This window comes from Squalius cephalus, assembly GCF_949319135.1.
Source record: "Squalius cephalus genome assembly, chromosome: 22".
Lineage (NCBI taxonomy): Eukaryota > Metazoa > Chordata > Actinopteri > Cypriniformes > Leuciscidae > Squalius > Squalius cephalus.
The window spans coordinates 10,638,929-10,651,115 of NC_137143.1; the positions used below are offsets into that span (position 1 = coordinate 10,638,929).

Below are 12,187 nucleotides of genomic sequence, written 5' to 3' on the forward strand. Positions count from 1 at the left end.
CCGCTGGTCCTGCCCAGCTCAGAGCCCTCTTCATCGCTGGTCCTGCCCAGTTCAGAGTCCTCTTCGCCGCTGGTCCAACCCAGCTCCAAGCCCTCGCCACCGCTGGTCCCGTCAAGCTCAGAGCACGCTGATCCTGATCCAGAGACGGAGCTTCACGTCACTTCTGCCGACCCAGAGACGGAGCTTCACGTCACTTCTGCCGACCCAGAGACGGAGCTTCACGTCACTTCTGCCGACCCAGAGACGGAGCTTCACGTCACTTCTGCCGACCCAGAGACTGAGCTTCACGTCACTTCTGCCGACCCAGAGACTGAGCTTCACGTCACGTCAGCCGATCCAGAGACTGAGCTTCACGTCAAATCCGCCCGTCAAGAGTCTTGTCCCGCCGAGACTGAATCTGTTCCTGAGCCTGAATCTGTTCCTCTTCCTCTTTCTGCGCCTGTGTCTTTGGACAAGATGGCCGACTCCACGCCTGTGTCTTTGGACAAGATGGCCGACTCCACGCCTGTGTCTTCGGACAAGATGGCCGACTCCACGCCTGTGTCTTCGGACAAGATGGCCGACTCCACGCCTGTGTCTTCGGACAAGATGGTCGACTCCACGCCTGTGTCTTCGGACAAGATGGCCGACTCCACGCCTGTGTCTTCGGACAAGATGGCCGACTCCACGCCTGTGTCTTCGGACAAGATGGCCGACTCCACGCCTGTGTCTACGGACAGGATGGCCGACTCCACGCCTGTGTCTCCGGACAAGATGGCCTCCGCCGAGCCAGTGTCTCCGGACAAGATGGCCTCCGCCGAGCCAGTGTCTTCGGACAAGATGGCCGCCGCTCAGCCGGTGTCTGTTCCTCAGCTGGTGTCTGTTCCTCAGCCGGTGTCTGTTCCTTTCCCTGAGCCGGTGTCTGTTCCTGAGCCGGTGTCTGTTCCTGTTCCTGTTCCGGTGTCTGTTCTTGTCTCTGAGCCGGTGTCTGTTCCTGTCCCTGTGTCTGTTCCGGTTCCTGAGCCGGTGTCTGTTCCTGTGCCATGGTCGCCTCCCTGGCCGCCTGAAGGGTCGTCTCCTCCCTGGCCGCCTGAAGGGTCGTCTCCTGCCTGGCCGCCTGCACAGCCTGCTCCGCCCTGGCCGCCTGCACAGCCTGATCCGCCCTGGTCGCCTGCACTGCCTGCTCCGCCCTGGTCTCCCGTATTACCGCAGTCTCAAGGTCCTCTTCCGCTCCAGGGACCTGGCCCTCCATCCCGCCCCCGGATCCGCCTCCGGGCCACCTCCCACCTGGACAGTTTTGGAGCGTCTGGAAGCCGCTCTTTGGGGAGGGGCTATGTAACGATAACCAGCTGGAGTGCCCTCGAGAGCCACCAGAGGGCGCTCCACAATAGACTAGGATCACTTCCTCATAAATTACATTTCCCATACTCACTGCCCGGACTCATCATCACTGATCACATTCACCTGTACCTCATTCACTGATTGCATTCACCTGTGTCATCATCCTGTTAGTCTGTCTATTTATACCATGTTCATTCATTCACTCACCGCGAAGTCTTGTTTTAGTGTTACACTGCATTTCTGAGCATTCTCTTGGTTTTCTTGTCTCTTGGTTTTTGGATATCTTGCCCTGTTCCCTGGATTACTCTCTTGCCTCTGGTCCCTGGATTACTCTCTTGCCTCTGGTCCCTGCCTGTTTTGTTTGTTTGTTTGTTTTCTTTGTTTGGACTGCCTATCTGTGTATGACCCTTGCCTGTACATTGGATTACGCCTCTGGATTGCCCTCAAATAAAGCTGCATTTGGATCTAAACCTTCGTGTCTCGGAGCAGTTCGTAACAGTGCTATATGGCTAATGGTTAGAGATGGGAGGATTGATCCTAAAGTATTGATACTGATGTTGTAACGAAAGGATTGATCCTCAAGCAAAAATATAGATCCTAAGGTGTGTTTTTAACCAGTAATTTTAAATTCAGTGCATAAAAAATAAGCTTCTAAGTTGAAAAATAAACTGTTAGCAAATAATTGTGTAGGTTACAACTATTTCTCCTACTCATCTGAATATACGCAGTTATTTCGAGAGTTATTTCACAATAAACAAATTAAAAGTGTACACATTTTAAAGGTTTGACGTCAGTAAGATTTTTTTTTATGATTCAGCAACAGTGTTACTGTTAAAACAGTCACTGTGTTAACGGACTTATTCAAACCGGTCAATGGACCGTTCGATCACTGAGCGAGTTCTTCTGTGTCTGTCATTATAACTGTCTATGTTGCTAAGCCATCTGCTTAGACGGAGTCATGTGCGCATCAATTATGTATTTATTATTTATTTCAGTGCTTAACTCCATGAATGAGAGTGGCATATTTAAATCTAAATGTGTATATCAGATGTAAAACAGAGTTTAAATAATTCTGTTTAATTGAGTACTTCGCTCACTCCAGTAAAAGTGTGCGTACACACAGTTATTTAACCTGTTAAGCTGCAACGCCACTTTTGAAAAATCCCCAGAAATGACATACCCAAACTGAAACAGATACAGTTCATGAACCCTTTGTACTAAAAGCACAAGTATGATCTCGTTTGAAAGCTGACACCTGGCAGTTTATTGTAAATGTAGAATTAATTATTGTCGTAATGACAAAAATTGTTATAAATAGCTTCAAAGTTTTGTAAAGTTATTAGAAATTATTTTTTATGAAACATCCTCATGAAAATAAAATTGAAGTTGGCACTGGAGCAATCTAGAAATGCACTACAGCTAAAGCCACATGTCTAAACATTTTATGTTTAAAATCTGAAGATAATAAGCCCAAAACTCTGTATTTAGTTAAATGTTTTTCAAGACCATGTCATGTGACTAACAGTTAGGGCTAGCTAGCATGTTAGCTTAGCACACCATCAATACACGACAATATATGAGATTAAAACCATGTTTATGCTCAAAACGTACTTTATAACTCAAGCCGAATGTTTTAAATAATCTTCTGTGATCTAATTTAGCTTCAGATAAAAAAATCAGACAGAAAATATATTATTTGATAGTATTATGCACAATGATGAAATCTATATAGATTAGCATTACATTATAAATATAATATATTATTATGAAAATACCTGGCATGGCTTGAAGAACACAGGCAAATCAGATATCATTGCAATCATGTTTATTGTCTTCAAAACATCTGTATCTGCATTTTACAGCGCGAACTCTGTAGCTTTGTGTGTGTTCGAGGCTTCCTGGAATGTCACATGATCATGGCTCTTCTTCATGTTTCATATATGGACTATATTACTGTGCATATAGCGCCCTCAGGCTATTGGTATGAATTGAAAACACTGTGAATTAGAATACCAAACGCTCATAAAGATTACATTGACGCATTTGGGTATAAATTCAATAAATATTATTCCTGTCTATAGAAATATGATGTAAATCTAAAAGAATCTATCAATATTTCTCCAAATCTGCACATTTTTGAGCTAAAGCCCTGAGGGACGTTGTTTTGTGTATCGCTGTCATGACGACAGCACGGGAGTTTTTTATGAATGAAAGCGGCTGACGCGCATAATTCATATTAAAGGTATCGACTCATTTTTTCATTTCATAACTCCTGACACAAATTAAGACATAACTGTCACTATGAGTTTCTCAGAATACAATAGTGGTCAAATACTGAAACTTGAGTCTTATATCTTTTTAATGATGTATAGTTTGTCAAGGTATAACATTAAATCTGATAGTAATTTTGAATTAAATAAATAAAAAAACGCTTCAGTGCGCCGACGCACTGGTGAAGCTTAACAGGTTAAATTGATAGTTAAAAGTTCAAATGGATCATGTTATGTTCTGTAAATTGTTGTTAATATCTCTGTCAAAAAATGTGCAAAAGTTTTACCTTTGGGGGTACAACAACAGCATGTCACTGGCAGGCCTTTACACAAATTAACCATGGTTTTACAACAATAATTACAGTGTGACTTTTGTATTTGTAGTAAAACTCCAGTGACCAGAAATGTACCATGGTTACCAATACAGGAACCATATTTTATCCATGATATTTGTGGTAAAAACCATGGTAATAATAAAAAACGTCTCAGGTTACGACTGTAACCATAGTTCCCCGAGAAAGGGAACGAGACGATGCGTCGATAACGCTTTGGGAACGCCCCCGGCGTGAATGCGTCTGAAGCATCTATGTCAACTAGTCCAATGGAATGAATGAAATGCGCGTCACGGGCGGGTGACGTCATGACCAGGAAGCTATAAAAGCGCATCCGGTGAAACCGGCTTTAGCTTCGAAATTTGCCGAAGCAAGTCGATCACAGGAATGCAGGAAGTATGGCAGGGCGACGCATTGTCTCGTTCCCTTTCTCAGGGAACTATGGTTACAGTCGTAACCTGAGACGTTCCCTTTCGAGGGAACTCGCGATGCGTCGATAACGCTTTGGGAACGAGAATACCCAAACCGCCAGAATTCCAAAAGCCTGAGTGTAAGCCTGATGTCAAAGACACACTAAGCACTAAGCACCTGAGACCCTGGGGCAGCATCCAGGTCCAGGCTATAGAACCTGACAAATGTGAGCGGAGAGGACCAGCCCGCCGCATCACAAACGTCTTGAAGAGAAACTCCGGATAATAAGGCTTTAGAAGCCGCCATACCTCTCGTGCAATGAGCTCTGACCTCCAAAGGGCAAGGCTGGCCAGATGACTCATAGGCAAGAGAAATAGCCTCGACTATCCACTTACTCACTGTCTGCTTAGAGGCAGGCAGACCCTTCTTGGGTGGTCCAAAACAGACAAACAATTGATCGGACTTCCTCCATGGAGAAGACCGATGAACATAAGTATCCAGTGCTCGCACTGGACACAAAAGGTTCAGCTTTTCCTGGTCCGAAGAAGTAAAAGGCGGAGGACAGAAAGCCTGAAGCACGATAGGCCTCGGAATAATGGTTGGCACCTTAGGGACATAACCCTGTTTAGGATACAGGAATGCCTTGACCATCCCTGGTGTGAATTCAAGGCAGGTGGGAGAAACCGAAAGGGCCTGAAGATCTCCGACTCTTTTGAGGGACGAAATGGCTAGTAGAAAAACCGTCTTAAAGGTCAGAAATTTCTCAGAGACCGACTCTAAGGGCTCAAACGGAGCCCCAGATAGGCCCTCTAGTACCAATGCCAAGTCCCAAGCCGGCATCCTAGTGCGTATCGCAGGCCTCAGCCTCAAGGTGCCACGAAGGAAACGAGTAATCAGGGGGTCTCGACCCAACGATATACCACCCACGGGGACGTGAAAAGCCGCAATGGCTGCCACGTAAACTTTTAAGGTGGAATGACATAAACCTGATGAAAAGCGATCCTGCAGAAACTCCAGTACTGCGTTTACTGAACAGTTAACTGGGTCCCACTGACGCTGGTGACACCAATAAGTGAAGACTCTCCATTTTAAAGAGTACAATTTCCTCGTAGCGGGAGCTCTGGAGCTTAGAATGGTCTCAACAACCCCGGTTGAAAGACCACTCTCTATGAGTTGGGCCCCCTCAGAGGCCAAACCCAAAGTTTCCAAATCTCTGGTCGGGGGTGGAATATTGTGCCCCCGGCCTGAGACAGAAGGTCTCTCCTGATCGGTAACTCCAAGGGAGGACCGTCTAAGAGATGAATCAGGTCCGCAAACCAGATTCGACTCGGCCAACGTGGTGCTACTAGCAATAGGCTTATTCCGTGCTGACGAACTCGCTCCAGAACTCCTGGGAGCAGAGCAACAGGGGGAAAGGCGTACAGACGTAGCCTCGGCCACGTCTGCACCATAGCATCCAGCCCCAGGGGGGCTGGGTGGGTAAGGGAGAACCAGAGTGGACAGTGCGTCGTATGCTGAGACGCGAACAGATCCACTTCGGCCTTGCCGAAAAACTCCCATATCTTCTCCACCACCTCGGGGTGAAGTCTCCAGTCCCCTGGCCTCAGCTCCTGCCTCGACAGGACGTCTGCTCCGATATTCTGGCCCCCTGGAATATACACTGCCCTCAGAGAGAGTATTTTCCCCAGGGACCATAGGAGGATCTGGTGTGCCAATTTGCATAGTGGACGCGAACGCAGACCCCCCTGACAATTTATATAAGAGACCACCGATGTGTTGTCTTTCCGGACAAGCACATGGTGATCCCTCAGGTCTGGAAGGAAATGTCTCAATGCGTTGAAGACGGCCATCATCTCCAGGCAATTTATGTGCCAGGAGAGATGATGACTCCTCCACAGACCCTGAGCTGAGCGGCCTTCCATCACCGCTCCCCAGCAGGTGAGGGAAGCATCTGTCGAGATTGCAACTCGATGGCAAAGAGCTCCCAACACCGGACCCTGGGACAGGAACCAATGCTTCCTCCATATAACCAAAGCGCGGAGACACCGCCGCGTGACCTTGATCATACGAAGTGGGTTTCCCCTCGGAGAGAACCCTCTGGTCCTGAGCCACCACTGCAAAGGTCTCATGTACAGCAGGCCAAAAGGTATCACGTTGGACGTCGCTGCCATTAGCTCTAACAGTCTCTCGAACTGTTTCACAGTGCGTGACTGGCCTAGCTTTAGCTCTTTCATGGCTGTCAGGATAGCAGCTACACGAACGGGCGATAGATTGGCTCGCATCGTGACTGAATCCCATACCACACCCAGAAAAGTGGTCCTCTGTAATGGAGATAGCACACTCTTCTTGGCGTTGAGCCTCAACCCCAATCTCTGCATATGTGCGAGGACGACATCTCGATGCCGAACCGCTAACTGTTCTGACTCTGCTAGAATCAACCAGTCGTCTATGTAATTCAGAATACGTATGCCCTGCAGCCTGAGCGGGGCCAGAGCTGCATCTACGCACTTGGTGAATGTGCGGGGTGATAAAGCTAGACCGAATGGAAGTACCCGATACTGGTATTCTTTGCCCCCAAAAGAAAACCTCAGGAACTTCCTGTGCTGAGGGAGGATGGAGACATGGAAGTAAGCGTCTTTCAGATCTATCGTGACAAACCAGTCCTCGGATCTGATTTGAGTCACGATCTGTTTGAGTGTCAGCATCTTGAACTTGAGTTTTTGAACTGTCCGATTCAACAGACGAAGATCTAAAATGGGACGCAACCCCCCATCCTTTTTTGGAACGATGAAATAGCGGCTGTAAAAACCCGATTCTCTGTCGGGTGAATACACCTGCTCTATCGCTTCTTTTGCCAGAAGAGCTTTCACCTCTTGCTCCATCACCAGAGCCTGCTCGGGGTGTACCAGCGTGGGCAACACCCCGTTGTAGCGTGGAGGACGAGAACCGAACTGGATTCTGTATCCTTTCTCTACTATATGCAGGACCCATAGAGAAATATTTGGCAGTTTCTTCCACTCTGTCAGAAAATCTACTAAGGGAACCAGCCTCTCGAGGCTGGCCTCTGGTGTAATTGAGACACTCGGCCCGGGGGCCTGAAACATACCGGCAGGAACCACCCGAACTGAATGTTTTTGAACCCCCCTCAGAAGGCTCATATCTGGCGTAATGTCGAGTTGACATTGCGCCAGACGATCGCTGGGAACCACTGCGCCCCGAGACCAAGGGTGCGGGGTTGGCAGAATGGCTCCCTGAGGACACCGAGGTGGAGCGGACACCGTATGCTGAGGTGTGATCCGCTCCACCCCGGGTGGGGCTGCCCTCATGGGTCTGACTCCATAGGAGTCAGGACCTTTTCTTTTGAGCCGAAGCCTTCTTAGCCTGAAGTACGGTCCTCAGATCCGGCTTCTTCTTTGAAGGCTTCGGCTGAGAGTGCTGCGTCTGCTTCCAGTGTTTCTGTGGCGGAGCATGAGACGCAACACTCTCTTTCTGCTGTGCTCTGTATGAGGAGCTTGACGGCTGGGACTGCTCACGCCCAGCAGCCCCAGGGGGTTGGACACGGCGAGGGAGAAATCTCTTAAATGCCTCTGACTGTTTCTTAGCCTCCTGGAATCTTTCCACAACAGAATTAACAGCCTCACCGAAGAGACCAGAGGGATCAATAGGTGCATCTAACAGAAAAGCACAATCTTTTTCTTTTATTTCTGCCAAGTTTAACCAAAGATGCCTCTCAGTGGCTACAAGGGCTGCCATAGACCGCCCAATTGCTCTGGCGGTCTCCTTAGTAGCCCTGAGAGACAAATCCGTGGCCCGACGAAGTTCTCGAACCTCATCGGGCCCCACCCCCTCACTTCTGTCCAAATCCCCCAGCAGATCAGCCTGATAAGCCTGGAGCACTGCCATAGTGTGTAGACATGCTCCAGCCTGACCTGCTGCCGTATATGCTTTGCCCACGAGAGATGATGTAGTTTTCAGAGGCTTTGTGGGCAAAGCTGAGGCCTTCAGGGACGATGCTGTACCAGGCGACAGATAGCTCACGAGCGTCTGTTCAGCCTGGGGCATCGACCCATAACCATATTCTCTCAGCCCCCTAATATCTGAATAAACGTGAACATGGGGACTATAGAGACGAGAGGAATATGGTTTATTCCAAGATCTAGACAGCTCACTGTGCAGATCTGGAAAAAATGGAAGGCCTCGTGGTGGAAATGATTTAATAGATGGAAGGAAACGCTCATCTAGTTTGCTTTTAGGACGAGCGTCCCTTTTCTCGGCTGGCCATTCAATATGAAACTTTTCAACAGCGCGAGTAATCACATCCACCAACTCCTCATACGCTGGAGAAGAGGACTGTGAATCCTCTTCCCTTATTGTAGTGCTTTTGCTTTCACTGCCAACGCTCAGCACATCTAACTCCTCGGAGCTAGAGCACTGAAGCATTGGGCTCTCTTCCCGGGCGGAAGAAGCCGCAGCGCGGGCTTCCGACACCGGAGAGAGAGCGCTGGATCCCCCAGGACAGGAAGGAGATAAGGTCCTCGGACCCGTCTCCAACCCTTCTGAGAGATCCTTTTGCGATCCCCAGGAATGCATTCTCCGCGCTGCCTCAGCAGCAGCGGGTCCTGCACCCGGAGGATCGCGAGGCTGACCACTTTCCTCAAAAAGTGCCAGCCGGGAGCGGAGTGTGCGGAGAGGGAGCCGCTCGCAATGCTGGCAATCACCCCCCTCGAAGGCTGACACCGCATGCTCCACTCCCAAACAAATGACACAAAGCTCGTGTGTATCCTCACCCGTTAAATAACGCGGGCAAGGAGGGGCACAGAGTTTGAACATTTGCTTTTCCATTTTCTCAAATACAGACAACAGTAAATAAGACAGACAGAGTACACAGATCGCTTGCTGAGGCAACAGAAGCTAAAGCCGGTTTCACCGGATGCGCTTTTATAGCTTCCTGGTCATGACGTCACCCGCCCGTGACGCGCATTTCATTCATTCCATTGGACTAGTCGACATAGATGCTTCAGACGCATTCACGCCGGGGGCGTTCCCAAAGCGTTATCGACGCATCGCGAGTTCCCTCGAAAGGGAACATGGTTACTGAAATTTCACTTGTGTAACACCATGGTTATTTTTCATAAGGTATCCTCAAAGGTTCACCTTGTATCTTATCTACCCTTAAAGGGTGCATACTTGTATCATTTTGTCAGGGTCCTGTCCTGGGAGCCTTCTCTGTTTTGTCTCTGTTTAACCTTCTGGGGTCGACAAACGCGCCCGCGCGTTTTGCTGGATTTTCTTCACATAGTAGCACAATAAACTTAAGTTTCTCCGTCATTTATGGTCATACAGAAAAAAGAAATATGAAAAAAGAATCTGTGATATTTCTACTTTTGTATGTGTCCACTTACAATCGAATCAAAATATTGTGCTTTTGTAAAATAAAGAATAATAAACAGGGTGTGCTTTCTGCCTCCTCGTCACGGTGAACTTTTTTTTCTTGAGCACGTCTATAAATTGAAACAAAACTCAGCGAATACTTGTCACACATTTATGAGCCATATACCTTTATAAACATTTAAGCAGAGGTGGGTAGAGTACCCAAAAACTGTACTCAAGTAAAAGTACAAGTACTTATAGAAATATTTACTCAAAGTAAAAGTAAAAGTAATAATCTTAATAGTTACTTGAGTATAGAGTATCCAATGAAAAAACTACTCAAGTAGCGAGTAACTTTCATATAGGCCTATATATATATATATATATATATATATGAAGACTTCAGATGCAAAAGCCTCTGAGTGCCATCTGAAACTTTCTTCTAAAACAAGCATTTTTATCAAGCTCGTATATTTAAGTTCAGTAATTTCACTTTAATGACAATTAATAGGTACTTTTCATTGCCATTTAAGTGAAATAACTGAACATAAACATACAAGCTTGATAAAAATGCTCTTTTAGAAGAAAATTTCAGATGGTACTTATAGGCTTTTGCATCTGAAGTCATCATATAAAATGATATTATTTAGATTTTTTTTTATTTAAATGACTATCGTTTTCATAAGTAGATTGGCTCTCTTTGCAACAAAAAGTAAAATCTGTAGCCCGAAAAAGAAAATCATTGCCTGTCCTTTAGTTTGTATAATAGTAACTTATACAACTACATTTGGATTATTAGACAATGTCGAAATAAAGTGAATCTGCAGAGTGTTGCATTCAAAGCATGTAATTGACACAGAGAAGAAAGAGTTAAAACTCTTCACATGTGCTCACGCTCATGACTGCTACTGAATATCTGACCACAAAAAAAAAAAAAAAAGTACATCGACGGATCTTCTTCTGTCGGTTCTCCAAAATATAATCAAATGTATACTGTATTTCTGCAAGCATGTTTAAACTGGTTAACTCAACTGTGTCGACGGCAGGCAAGGCATTCGTTTTCAAGCCGAGTTCGCACGCCACTGCGCAACAATACACACAAACTACCGCGGGATGGCGGGTGTTCATAAACTGTGAACAATGGTAGCTTATTTAATGTATAAATTAATGTATATGTCCAAAAAACGGGTAATGTCATACTTTCTAGTAGTGCTATCATGGCGTAATAATCTGTTTGGTTGTAAAATGTATTACCTGAGTGAAATGAAATCGAATATATCGTCCTGTGGAATCATTCATTCACAGACAGCTTACGAAGATGTTCAACTAATAAAGATCTTCATCGCTGGCAAATATATGATGCATTGGAAGATTTGCTCTCACTTGACTGTACTGTACGGTCCACTGCCACTTCATCCAACGCTCTTGATGTGCTTAAATCTTCCTGTTACGACTCCGAGTCGAGTGTGAATTGAAATCGTTTCAGACGATTCAGTGCGTGCAGGAACTGAACAGAATCAGGAACTGAATCATTCAAACTGATTCGCGAACCGATTTAGACAGATCTGCCAACTTGTTTGATGAAGTCTTTGAACAGAATCGACTCAAAAGAGTGATTCATTTGTGAATTGAGCATCGCTCAAGCCCAGAAAAAAGATACATTGCACTTACGCATTTAACAACACATATTGCATTAAAATAAAGTAACGAGAGGAACGTCGCCCAACGTAACGAAGTAAAAGTACAGTTTTTTCATTAGAAATGTACTCGAGTAAAAGTAATAAGTACCCACATTCAAATCTACTCTTAAAAGTACAATTTTTCCAAAAAAATACTCAAGTAAATGTAACGAAGTAAATGTCGTTACCCACCTCTGCATTTAAGTGTGTACTTTTAAATGATTGGATTCAAACTGAAAACAAATATTCTCTGTTTAAGTAATTTGTATAAAACCAACAAGATGTCCAGCTAATTATTTTTAATTTGACCACGCCCACACGCGCAAAAGAGATTCACATGCAAATCTCCACATGGAACGCGATCGCGCTCATTAGCCTACCTCAAAAAACAAAACACCACACTTCATCAGTCTCTGCTTTTCGTCGAGTTTGAAAGACGTGCCGTGAACTTACATTGGATTTACCCCAGAAGAAGAAGAACGTGATTTGAAGACAAGAAAGATGTAAGGTAAGAAATTCTTAATTATTAGTTCATGTTATTGTTGCATAAACTTCACATTGCAGTTGAACTGTTGCTAGATACATGGTGAATATTATAATATTTAGACCCGTGTTTACTGTTACTGTGTTTGTGGATATCTGCTCAAATGTAGATATGTATAATATGGTAACCATAATGTTTCATATTTTGGAGCGAGCTCTGGTTTTGAATGTATCACGATCGCGTTTGAAACGATCGCATTTGAAAAGCAAAACGCACCAAACAAAGGTTTCATGTTTTTACTATTATCTCATTTCATATCAT

The 12,187-nt window shown here is 45.6% G+C and overlaps 1 protein-coding gene and 1 long non-coding RNA gene across 3 annotated transcripts in view; one reads left to right on the plus strand and one right to left on the minus strand.

Moving 5' to 3' along the window:
- Positions 1 to 12,187, minus strand: part of ttll7 (tubulin tyrosine ligase-like family, member 7) — a 177,777-nt gene that overhangs the window by 93,152 nt on the left and 72,438 nt on the right. The gene's annotated exons all lie outside the window — the stretch shown is intronic.
- The window catches only part of LOC307150347, a 63,201-nt gene continuing 60,524 nt past the window's right edge, over positions 9,511 to 12,187 (plus strand). The window contains exon 1 of the long non-coding RNA XR_013819689.1: positions 9,511 to 9,572. This is a non-coding gene — a long non-coding RNA (uncharacterized lncRNA). The remainder of the gene's footprint in view (positions 9,573 to 12,187) is intronic.